This window comes from Tamandua tetradactyla, chromosome 7 (genome assembly GCF_023851605.1).
Source record: "Tamandua tetradactyla isolate mTamTet1 chromosome 7, mTamTet1.pri, whole genome shotgun sequence".
In the NCBI taxonomy this organism is placed as follows: Eukaryota; Metazoa; Chordata; class Mammalia; order Pilosa; family Myrmecophagidae; genus Tamandua; species Tamandua tetradactyla.
Window position 1 is genome coordinate 76,090,943 of NC_135333.1, and position 12,965 is coordinate 76,103,907.

General features: G+C 41.9%; 1 pseudogene; it reads left to right on the forward strand.

The window, feature by feature from the left end:
• The window catches only part of LOC143690507 (NADH dehydrogenase [ubiquinone] 1 alpha subcomplex subunit 5 pseudogene), a 114,662-nt pseudogene extending 102,571 nt beyond the window's left edge, over positions 1-12,091 (forward strand).
• The last annotated feature ends 874 nt before the right edge of the window (positions 12,092-12,965 follow it).

The window sequence follows — 12,965 nt, forward strand, 5'->3', positions numbered from 1 at the left end:
TAAGAAATCCATCTAACTGCAAAGCAACAGGAGAAATAATTCATCTAAGACTACTTCAGTTGATGGACTGGAGACACTCTTTCTTTCTATGCCAGGAGGCAGCTTTCACATCTTTGTAAAAGATACACTGACTCAGGCTAAAGATTTTGGAATGTATTCTTTAAGTTGTGGAAAACCTATGAAGATTTGGGGCAGGAAGGCAACGTGGGTACAGCAGAACTTTAAGAGGATGATGGTGGTGTGTAGAGTGGATTAGATAAAGGAGAGACATTAGGGCAGAACTTCCACTAGAAGGTAATTGAAATAGTCTAGGGGAGAAGTATTGGGAGAGAAGCACGAACATGCGATAGAATGAATGGGCCGGGTTCTGTGGATGTAGTTTGGAGGCAGTAGGAGAATGATAGTGCTACTCCTTTGACCAAATTAGTAGGTCAGAGGCTCCTCATGGCCTAAATTATGAAGCCCAAAAGCCATTCACTTATCCCTCATTCATCAAGAAATTTACGGAATCATTGGAAAGTGCCAGTGTCAGATACAGTGAGCAATGAATGGACAGAGCTTTCACAGAGCTCACTTTTTCATTCTCGGAGAAGGGGATGATAGACAATGAAAAATAGATACATTAGAGAGTTAAGTACCAAGCAGAAGATTCAAATAAAGGGAAATGACAGAGTGGCTAATGCCTGCTTCAGAGAGTAGTCATCTAAGACCTCTCTTTTCAGCTGAAATCTGAAAGACAAGAAGAAGCCAACCCTATAGTAACTGCTAGAGAAGTATTCCATACAGAGGGATCAGCAAGAGCAAAGGTGGCCACGAGTTGGGAAAGCTGGTGACCTCAAGTGAGGTTGAAGGGAGAGGTAAGGGCCAGGTCACATATGGAATTGTAAACCAGGCTATGGGATTATTTTATGTTATTCCAAGTATGATAAGGATGGAAAACAATTGGAAGAATATAAAAGAGGGGGCGTACTTGATGTAATTTATGAATTTGAAAATTCCCTTGTATTCTGGAGAATGAACTATAGGTAGGACAAAATGACATCGACTCATACTAGAGAAGGAGTATTATAGAGGGAAAAGAGTGAATTTGGAACTTCAGGTGAAGGAATCATCAGGAATTGATGCTTTCAAATGCAGTGTAAAAATTTATAGATTTTTGGCATGAGCAACTAATGCTATTTATTAAAGGGGGGATTTCAAGGAGAATCAGTGTGATCAGGGTGGGTAGTCCTGACTTCTTTTTCTGCCATGTTAGATTTTAGGTGATTATTGAACTTTCAAGGGAAGAGGTAAAGTTTAAAGTTGAATAGATGCATCTAGGCTTTGGAAAGTGTTCAGGATAGTGGTAAAGATTTAGGACGAGCTGCATATAGAAGGTAGTTAACGTCATCAGACTGGAAGGAGTCTAGGAAGAGTGTGTAGACAGAGCGGAGAAGGAGATATAGGTCCACGCTCTTTGGCATGTCGATATTTTTAAATTGAACACAAGTGGAAATACTAACATAGTTGCCTGTGAATGAGTGACAAGTGAGGAAGAAGGAAAATCAAGAGAGTGGGGTGTGATAAAAGCCAAAAAAATGTTTTCAGATGGAGAAGTGATAAACTGTGCAGAATGAATGCAGACAGGGGAGAGTCATACGAGAGCAGAGACTATTAGATTCAGTAACATGGGAGTTATTGGTGAGTCAGACAAGTGTAGGCTCAATGGAGTATTAAGATTGGAAGTCTAGCCAGGGATGGGTTGAAGAAAGAATATAAGGACAAGAAAAGGAAAAAGAGACCTTAGGAACTCTTCAAGAACTTTTAATATGGAAGTGATCACAGAAATGGGAGATGGTTTAGTGGGACTGTGGGGGAAAAGAGAAAGTTTTGTTTTAAAGTGAATTATTTAAGTGTGTTTGTATACTGAATGAAATGATTCCGTAGAGAGGAGAGAGAAATGTTTGCAGGAGAGAGGGGTATTTGTTGCAGGCCTGACATCCTTGAAGGTGAAAGCAGATGGGTCCAGAGCACAAGAGAAGAGGAGGGTTAGCTTTGGACAAAAGCATGGAGTATTTTACATATTTTAACTCATTTAATCTTCATAATAACACTAAGAAATGAGTATTGTTATTTCCATTTTCTAGAAAAGAAAATTTAAGATTGAGAGAAGTTAAACAGTTGTCCAAAGCCACACAGGGAGCTTGCAGTAGAGCTAATCAACAAAGTTAAATAGATTTCTGGCTCTTACTAATTTTTTTTATGGTAATCCGTACTAAGAAATATATATTACCCTTCAAGCTTGATGCACATTTATATATATAATCTGAAATGAAAATTTCACAAACTTATACTTATCATGTGCAATGCACTTTGGTATTTTCCCTTTGATTTTATTCTATTTTATTTCCTTAAAATATGATAGAAGGGACTCTATAAATTCATTCCACAACCTACTAATGGTTTGAAATTCAGAATGTAAACAATGCTCTAACCACTGTGTTTACTGTTCCCCTCTTGCTGGAATAGATCAATGACTCAGAATCCTACAATTCTTCCAGTCCATTGGTCCAAGTTTCATGTCCTTAAAAAAAGGTATCCTGACTGGTATACATGGGGAATAGCATGTACTGAAGCTGCTGTTTAATTACACAGTGCGGAACATAAATTAAATGACATATTCCCTTTTGAGTTTCAAGTACCCAGCTACAGAATTAGTGAAAAATTAGTTAAGAAACTTCTAATTGAAAAAGAAATATAATTAAGCTCAGAGAGGTCCACTGTCTCTGAGGCAAATCTCTCTCCTATCAAAGGAGCCTTTCCTATTTTTATCACACCGATTGAACAACTTTTCTGGAGGTAGAACTTTGAATTCAATTTCACTCATTCCTTTACTTTAGTTACTAATTTACCAATTTATTTATTCAGAAAAGATTCATTAAAACTGAAAACTAGGCACTGCTCTTATTGTTCATGGTGGGTCTCGGTGGTATGATGCCTAGCCCCTACCTCTAGTCTCCAATTCAGAGTTAAAATGCTGAGAGGGTAGAGTTATTCCCGTTACTGTGAGATGGAAAAGAGATGAGACACTTAAATGTGCTCTTCACAGAGGAGTTGATGTTGTAACTGAGAACTGATGAGTGATAAGAATTTAATGAGCTATGTGGATGGGTGAGCTGGAGAAGATGAAGGGATAGGGTAATGAGGGAGAGACTGTTCCACATAGAAAAAAAATATATGCAAAGGAAAGAACATGGTACATTCAACAAAATGCACCTTTAATGGAGGGTGTCATACTTGTGGGGGTGTCTTAGTTCCTTAGCTGCTGAAACAGATACTATGAAATGGTTTAGCTTAAACAATGGGAATTAAGTGGCTCATGGTTATGAGGCTGGGAGAAGTCCAAAATCAGGCATCTGTAAGGCGATGTTTTCTCCCCTGCTGTGCTGGGTCTGGCTGCTGGTGATTCTTGGTCCTTGGCTTTTCTGTCACATGGCAATGCATGTGGCGATGTCATCTCCTTTCTCCTCTGGGCTCTGTTCACTTCTGGCTTCTTACCATGGTTTTCTGTCTATATAACTGAATTTAATTCTGCCTACAAAGGACTCCAGTAGTGCAGATTAAAGCCCAACCTAAAAAAAAAAAGCCCAACCTGACTCAGTTTGGCTGTACCTTAACTGAAGAACATCTTCAAGAGATCCTATTTACAATAGCTCCATACCCACCAGAATGTAGATCAAGACCAAGAACATGGCACAATTGGGGTATACAATTCAAGCCATCACAGGGGGATTGATGGGACATGAGATGGGGAAAGTGGAGAGAGGTTGATTATGAGAGTTTTATGATCAACGAGGAGTTTGGACTTTATTCTGTAGGTGTCTGAGGTATTAAAGAATGTTTGGCGGTTGAGTGACTCAATGCAGGGGGGAGCAGGGGTGAAATGATACAAGCAATACTAGAAGTGGGGGAAAGAAAAGGGGGCAGATTTCAGGAATGTTCAGGCAGTAGAGTATATAGGAATCAGTGACTATTGGGTGTGTCCAACAAAGCTCAGATTCTTCCCAGGAAATAGCGCCATGTATCAAGATAGGGGCTACAGGAGAAGGAATGGTCATGGGGACCACAAACAGTCACGTGCTATGTTTAAGGCACACTTTCCCCTTTAGCTTTCAGACTTCTTAGCTGATCTTCAACATCGATGCATGCCTCAGCTTTCCACCTCATTGCAGCATCTAGATCAATTTTCTTATCAGAATTTCTCACCTCATCAGGATTTCAGCACTGATAGAAAAGTCAGCCCTGGGGAACTTACATGCCTGCCTTTGCAAAAATAGAATAGTCAAAATAACTGGAAACATGACAACACATGCTTGTATCTCATCTCACCATACAGAGGTTTGAGGAAGCTACTGCTATTCCCATCTTACAGATGATAAACTAAGTAAACGACCATGTAACATTCTGTCTTTGTAATTTTCAGGAAAGTATTGAATGATTATGTGCTTAAGGGCTAATAGAGATAAGAAAAATAAATACTTACTATTACAATGTGCCAGGCAATGGACGAGGCTTTTTCTATTTCCAGGTTTAAACTCACGATAACACTGTGAGGTGGGTATTGTTCTCCCCATAGCAGTTACTTCTCCTGTAGTGCGAATCTTGATACATTGCCCTTCATTTGGCTTCAGGGGCTTCTGTCACTCGCACTGGTTCTTTGTTCAAATTAGATTTCTGTGCTTTGCTTTCTGTTTGCATTCAAATACTCGGCACCTGGGAATCAGTCACAGGGAAGGGGTGCAGGAATGACCTAGCTAGAGAAAGCTGGAGAAGAGAATTCTATGCTAACAGCACAATTAGCTGCTAAATGAGGGCTTTTCAGAGAAAGTAGGTTCCTTATTTCATCACCTATTCTGAGCTGATACATCTTCCACTGAACAGGACACAAGGAAGGAGGCCCAAGATTTGACCATTCTAAACCGTTGGCCCTGATGAGATTGATGTAAGTCATGATGGCAAGTCTCTTAGTAGACAGGGAAGGAAGAAGTGACAGGGAAGAGAATATATTACATATACTGTTCCTCCCTTCTCCTTCTGCTCCAGCTTTTTTTTCCTAATATACTATGCAGGTTTCTTCCAGAAAGCCTTTTCACTGATTGTTCCTACTGCATAGAATCTTCTTCCCTAGGACGCCTTCATGGTTCACTTTGCTTGCTTGTGACCTACTCAGGGAAGTCTCCCTGATCATTCTATTTTTGAATGCAAGACTGGCCTCTGGACTCCGTACCCCTTTTGCTGTTCCACTTTTCTTTCATAGCATCATCTGTCTGCTGCACACGATATTGCTTGCTTATTGTTTGTCTCCCCCTCACCAGAACTTAAACCTCATCAGGCAAGGGATTTTTTTCACAGCGAGTTCACTGCTTTATCTTCAACAAGAATTTGCCTGGCACGAATTAAATGCTCAAGTATTTATTACAAGGAAGGAAATAAGGAAACACAAAGGGAAAAAAGTGTAAAGAAAGGAAAGGTTGCACTTCTTAGCAGACAACTTTTAATTTAACAAACATTGTTTCATTTTGAACCTTGGGCTGCCTCCTGCTCACACCCACATACAGGAACTTCCAGTCTAGTTGTGATCTTGAGACCAGGTAGGAAACAAGTGGCAAAAGAGAGATGGGACTAAAACAGCACTGAGCATCAGAGAAAGAAGCCACTGCCTCGTTGGAGTGACCAGAAAAGGTTTCAAGGAGGAGGTGACATTTGAGGTGGTATTTTAAGGGATAGAGGAGTAGAAATAGGAGTAACTGCATGACAGCAGATAAATATGGGTATGTTTGGAGAACAGCAAATTACTCACGTGGGCTTAAGGTGTGAGGGAACACTAGATAAGGAGATGAGAAAGTGAGGCTAGGGCACAGTGTCCTGAGCTCTGAATGACTGAGGGGGCCCTTCACATTTCATTCACTAAGCGGTGGGGTGTCCTAGAAGGCTTAAGGGTATGAAGTGGCCAGGGTAGTACAGTGGGAAGGTCTAGTGTAGTGGTTTTGAAGGACAGGTTGGCATGAGGGGAGAGGATGCTTCTCTGGACACCATTCCCACTGTCCCAGTAAGAGAAGAGGAAGAGTGATGGGCCATGGATGGTGGGCCTCCCTTTCAAAGCTGCACCTGCAGTCATATGGGGACTGGGTCCCTGCCAGCAGCCTTGGGCACGTAACAACCCCCTGCTCTTTTCCCAATTACCCAAAGCCTGTAGGCCCAATGCAGACTCAAAGAACAGCCTTTGCTAGTTAGATGCCACAGGTCGCTTAGTGTTGGATGGTCATAAAAGGAAAAATGATAGGTTTGCCTGCCCTGGGTCCCAGAGCCTCACATCCCATTTACTTCCCTTTTTCTCCTCTTGCAAATGCAGCCCCTTCCCTGGGGGCACCTAGCAGGGGTGAGTCATTTGCACAGGGGCAGAGCTGAGCCATGAGGACCAACAGCGAGAATGGTGTACCAAGGAAGCAGAGGGTGGCCTAGGGAACGTCCACAGAGAGTGTAATTCCATTAGCTGCAATCTGGCCTGATCCTGAGATGAAAACACTACCCCTCCCCACCTTCTGCCTTATGAATAGCACAGCAGGATCTTTAATAACACTCCTCACATAATAATAAAGGCCTTTGTGTGGACAGACCAACTGTGTTTCCACCACAGTCTCTCTTAGGCAAGGAGTTCAATGCCAGTGGCAAACTTTGTCATTAGTCTCTTATGCTGTGGAGCAGGTTGGTGAAAATCAGCATGACCCAATTTCAACAGAAGGGAGAAACGGAGGCACTCATTGGTTCAGGGATTTGCCCAAGGCAGGTTAGAATCCAGGGACCACGATCAGGCCTTTTGGTTTCTTTTGCCCAGCATTTACTGTGCCATCCATTCTGGGTAGCTCTCTGTCTCAGGTGTGCTGCAAGATCACAGAGGATGGACAAAATATGAAAAATTGCTTACCTCAGTCTTAGTCCTTGGATTTTCCTCTTTAAAATGAAGGTGAGCACACTGGTGCTTAGCAAATGGGCCCTTTTTGACAAACATCCCCTTTACCTCTGCTAGTTCTTCCCTCTTACATGCCATATTCATTCTCCCATGCATTCAGGCACAAAAAAGCCAGACCACCACTGACTCTCCCTTTGCTTCTCAACGCAACATGAATCAGTTGCTATGCCATGTCACATCTACTTCTGAAAGGCTTCCAAATCTGTCCCTTGCTCTCACTCCTTGTTTAGTGCTCACCCTGGCCTGGCTCCTGCAGGGCAGGTGCTGAATTCGTGAGAGGACTAAAAGGGCACTAAATGGATTGCGACGCTCTGGGACCCAGAGACTCTGTAGGGGCATTAACAGGCCAGGCTATTCTTTTTCCGTTCTTGACTAAGTATTGTACTACTTATGTTATCTAGATAGACTATTTTTGGGTCTGTGTTGAACCTATTGGATTTGGGTAATTGGGAAGAGAACATGAAAAATTATGTGCTGAGTGCTGCCTGCAGTGACCCAGGTCCCATGTGAAAGCAGTTGTGAAATGGAGGCTCGCCATCCACTGCCCATATTTCCTTTCCCATATGATAGAAGGGGGTAGAGCTTCTTGCCCTCTGTTATAGAGATGGCAAAAGACTGGAAATATTTTTATGAACTTTACCCTGAAAGCCAGGCCTCTAATCTAACTGGCAGAGTAGCTGAAGAGGTTAATAGAGGTCTAAGGAAAGCAGGGGTCCAAGCATCCCAGGGGAAGAAACTACCGTGAGAGGCCCCTATGGGCTTTCTTGAAGCATCAGTGTGGTTTGCCACAGCCTCCAAGCCTATGGGCTGGCTCTGTTTTCATGAGCTGACATTCTGAGGGCAAGAAGTGGGAGGGGGAGGGTGGGGTTGGCCTCCTCAAAGGCAGGCAGACGTGGCAGCCTGCGCTAACATGGGAGCATTCCCAGAGGGCATGGTGTCTGGCTGATCCTGCCAACATGGGGAACTCCCATCACCCTTCTTCCCAGGCCTTCCATGCTAGGATGATGAAGTTAAGCCTGAAACATGATAAAGAAGAAAGCTAAGAAGGAAGAGAGAGGTTTGACTTAAGAATAGAGACCTGACTGGACATCTGATATTCACCTTCATGTGGACAAGGCAAGGAGGATTTGTCTTTCTGATTTTTTTTTTTTTTTGCTTTGTTATAGGCAAGGGCAACTTAATCATAGGGAAGAGTGTGCATGTCTCTGTTTCTATTTGGTTTCCTTTTATTCTTCCTACTGACAATCCTTACAAAATTTTGTAGTGGGACATCCCATCCTTTCCCAAACTTTCTTGAGAAGGCCCCTCTCCCCAAGTGAGTTGTTGCCCTACCCTTCCCCTCCCTCAGTTTGACTTGCAATCCTTCCTTTGAATCTTGCTTCTTTCATGTTACCTTTTTTTTTTGAAGGTAAAAGCCACATGGCTTATTGCCCACAGGAGAGACTGCAGGGTCCAATAGAATGGTGTGTGGTAAAGCAGGGATGTTCATCTTCTGATAAAAAGAGCCTGAGTGCTTGGTTCTCACTGGTAGTCAGTGTGGTACAAAACCTTCTCCAATAGTCAAGGCTGGGTTCGGGAGGGTGATACGAATTTCTTCAATGGCTGGGTGGCAGCCTGGAGGCTCCCTCATTCATTTTGTTCCCACTTCTATAGAAATGGAAGTGAATTGTGGTGTGATGTGATAAGGAGGGGATGTCTATTCTAGAGACCCTATTGGCTGGGGCAGAGATGGTTTAGAGCCTGAAATACCAGGAGATTATGGCAAGGCAGTGTGTCAGCCAAGAGTCTGGTACATTTTCCTGCTCCTAGGAAAACATCCTGACTTCACAGAATGGCTGGGAGAGACAGAGACACAGTGTAATCAGGGGTTCTAGTATAGGCTCAGCTCTGTGGGAAGCCCAATGGTAGATAGGCCAGTAGAAATGAGGTACTTTGGCAACTAGCAATCAGCACCATAGCACTGCTACAGTAAGGTAAGGACAGCCTAAGCAAGTTCTGTAGATTCGTATAATTCATTTCTTGCTGGTAGATGTTTAGAAAAATCTGCCAAGTTATTTTCTTCACGGGAAGGTTTTGTAATAGTGACTAAATCAAAGTCAAAAGGAAGGATGTGTGTCTGTCTCTATATTTGGTTCCATTTTACCTCCACTTCTGTCACATCATCCCCATCACCTTATGTTACATTTTTCTTTTCATAAATCACTGTAATTATCCATGCCAATCATCATGAAAGTAGATGGTGCAATGGAGGGAACAGTGGGTTTGAGAAACCTGGGATCTACTTCTTACCTACTGCATAACCTTGGAAAAATCACTTTCCCTCAAGTTTCCTCATCTGTAGCATGATAATGATATTATCTGCCTACTAACTTGTTAAGGATGTTGTGAGACTCAAAAAGACAAGTGTATGAGAACAATTTCTCTTCCTAAGTCACCAACCTCTTTCTATTCCCCCCACCCAAATTCCAGACTTTTCAATACTCTTAGAGATGAATATGTCTATTTTTCACTTCACTTCAGGAGTGACTTTCATAATATGTTGTGGAGGTGTTCTTCAAAATGAGCCTCTCTGGAGATAAATGAATGCATCCATCCCAGACTCAGTCTCTTTTTGGATGGCAACCCATGCAGCAGTTGCATTTCCTAGACAAGTGACTAGAGCTACATTTTAGGTGCAGGGCCAAATGCAGTGGGCACAAGTAGTCTTCTGCCTGGGCTTCAATTCAAAGGTTTGTTGTGGCCATATGTGACTTTCCAAGATTCTGCCCAAGGAAGAGCTTGTCATGTAAGCTCCTTGAGAGTCAGGCTCTATGTCTGTATTGTAAACTGCTTGTGTACAGTTGCTAGAACAATGTTAACACATGCTGGACACTCAAATATTTGAATGAATGAAAATAAGTAGGAGCAGTGGATAGGCTTGAACTGGACTCATTGCCACAGCCCCACTCCCCACCCTCATGATCACTGTGAGCTCAGAGCAGATCAGCTTTCTCAAGATTTGCCCTTAAGTTTACCCCAAGGGAAAAAAAAGACAAAAGCAAATTTAGAGTTCCTTCCTTTTCCCTACTTCACTACAACCACCAGAATAGATATAAAATCATAAACACATAGAAGCATCTACTTATATAAATTGTTATTAAATTGTATAGAAAATAAGTTGTAAATAAACTATAAGTAATCTTATGTAAATATAAGCATCTGTATAAGGGTGTCAGGAAATAATGTCTACTAATTGTGTGCAAGTAGGAAAATAACCTGAAATCTCACACAATTGCGTTAAAGTAATGGAAACAAGGAAAAGCTTGTTTCCTTTTCCATCATCAAAGAATAAGTGTCTGTAGCTCATAGGGCTTTTTTTTTTTTAAACAAAAATCATAATTGGGTTGGATTCCCTTATTCCTACTATACCCATGAGATCTTTTTTCTAGAAACACATTGTCCGTTTTTCTAGATGTGCTCATTCAGGCTTCCCAGGGAGTGCCTGTAGAAAGCTCTGGCAACAGGACTATAAACCAGGTACGATCCTGAAAATAAGTTTTTCAGGTAACCCAAAGTATCCCTCAAGGTCTAGTCAGGAAACAGAAATCACAGCAATAGTTTCAACAGGGAACATTTAACTTAAAAAATTGTTTACTAGGCAAAAGGTGTTTAACCACTGAAAGGAGAGAAAGAGAACTTTGAGTTGCAACAAGGGAGTGACTAATAAGATCAGCTCTCACCCCTAGGACTGAAGGAAGAAGGAAGGGGGTTAAAATAACTGCTATGGAGAAGGCGGGGCTGCTGCAGGAGCACACAGCTGCTGCAGTGATGAAGACAGCAGCTGGAGGCTGTCCTGATAACTGTGGGAATTGTCTGCTGCTGGGGTGAAGACACCAGAGGCTGCTGACTGAAAATGAATTAAGTACAAAAAGGGAGAAAAAGCCCCTTCTTCTTCCTCCAGCCTCTCAGTCTTCCCTCCAGTGCCCTCTATTGGCAGAACCTAAGATGGCCCAGGAGGCATAGGAGAAATGTAGCTTGCGGAGACTAGCTTACAAGGCCAGCAAAGCAGAGTACATTTGAAACTTGAAGATCCTCAGTGAAGAGAGGATTACTTCCAAATGGAAGAGGGAGTAACAAATACTTCTGAGGTTTATATATTCTGGTCACGAGTCCTCTCCACAATCACTGGGCTGTGGAAGTTTGCCCCAGCTCCGTGGCTTTGATTCTATTTTCTGGTCTTAAAGTGGACTAGTTGTCCCCAACCGTGACTACATATTAGTGTCACCCAATGAGCTTTTATGAAATACTGAGAGTATTTAGTATCTGTATTTCAAAAAGCACCTTGGGGAACTCTAATATGCAGCTAAAGTTGAAAAGCACTGGACTAGACAGTAGGAGGAAGGAAGGTTACCACAAAAATATTTTGGGGGTACTTTAGATCTTCAGAGTTCCCCTAATGGAAAGATTCTGGTGTGACATGGGTCTAGATTCATGCCCTTACTCCACTTTTGTGACTCTGGGAAAGTTAGGTAACCTCACATAATCAGAATTTTCTATTCTCAGAAAGAGGCAGATGGCACTGCTTTCACAGGTGAACTGTTTAGTTGCTCCTGTCTGAGAGGCAGAAAAACAAGCGAGGTTGAGAGATCAGTAGCTAGCTCCTTTTTAGACTGTTTTAAAACCAGGTAGTTGTTTTGCTTTTCCTTAGCATGGGGACTGCATGGAAACCTTAGTGATAGCACAAATTATGTTTTATTTTTGAACATACCATTGGCCTTGTAGGGTTGGCTGTAAATGATAGTCCACACAGAAGGCTAGAGGCTAAGAATATTGTACACAAATGTCCTTGTTGTTCTTGAGCAAATCCCTAAATATGCAGCCTATAGAAAAGATACAGAACAGATTACAAGTGAGAAGCTGGGTGCTGTTAAAGTGGAACCAGATATTAAAAGATTAGAAGACTAGATTCAGAGTGGTCAGTTAGAAGAAGTGATCCTTCAGGCTGAAAGTGAAATATGTCTGGCAAGAAAAATGCTACAGTGGAAACCATGGGAGATTTTTGTGGCAGAACCTCCCGCTAGTCAGTGGAAATGGCCAACGTAATCATCATTACATGACTTTGGTGTGTTGTTGGGAAAATGGTGTAGTTAAATGTTCTGGTAGATCATAAAAAAAGGAGGGAGGTTATATTATTTGCCTCGGCATCATTATGAAAAGCGAATTGACAATATTAGCACAGTGCTGGTAATTAGCAGGTGTTCAATAGATGACATCTTTGGTGATGGAGGTGGTGGTGGTTGCAAAATACTTGCAAAAGCCATTTCTGCATGACTTTCTCAGAATGGCTGCCAATGTGACACTTTGGACAAAGCAGAGTGTTACAGGGTCCAAAGGAAAAAAGATTTGCCAAGACTGGTGCCTAAGTATTAGGAGCTAGTTGTTGATCAGCAAAAAGGGACAAGCTAATACCAGTCAATTACTAGACATATAGCACATTACTTTATCCCAAGTACTTTGCAGTTTCTAGAATAGCTTCACATTTATTGTCTAATTTAATTCTTACAATAGATTTGTAAGGCTGTTTGACCTAGTGGCAAGAGATTGGTGTTTGGAAGCAGCCACGCTGCTCTTGAACTTCTGATCTTTCACATAATAGCTGTGTCGGTTTAAGCAGACTGACAGGCCTTTCCAAGCCTCAATAATAACATCTGTGAAATGGGGTTGTTAGGATTCTGTGAGATCATGTAAGAAAGGGCCTGGAATAAAGAGAGTATGCATTAAATGATTGTTTGTTTTAGGTATAATTTGAAGGGAAAAATATCCTCTCCTGATTTTTGGTAGGTTTCTTGAGTAAGAGAAATAATTGCACTATTGTGTGCACCTGGATTAGAGAAGGCCTGGTCTGAACATTAAGTCTAATCTCAGAAAAAAAAAGGTGAGAGAGAAAAACCTGATATTCAAAGCTTTTGTAGGTATG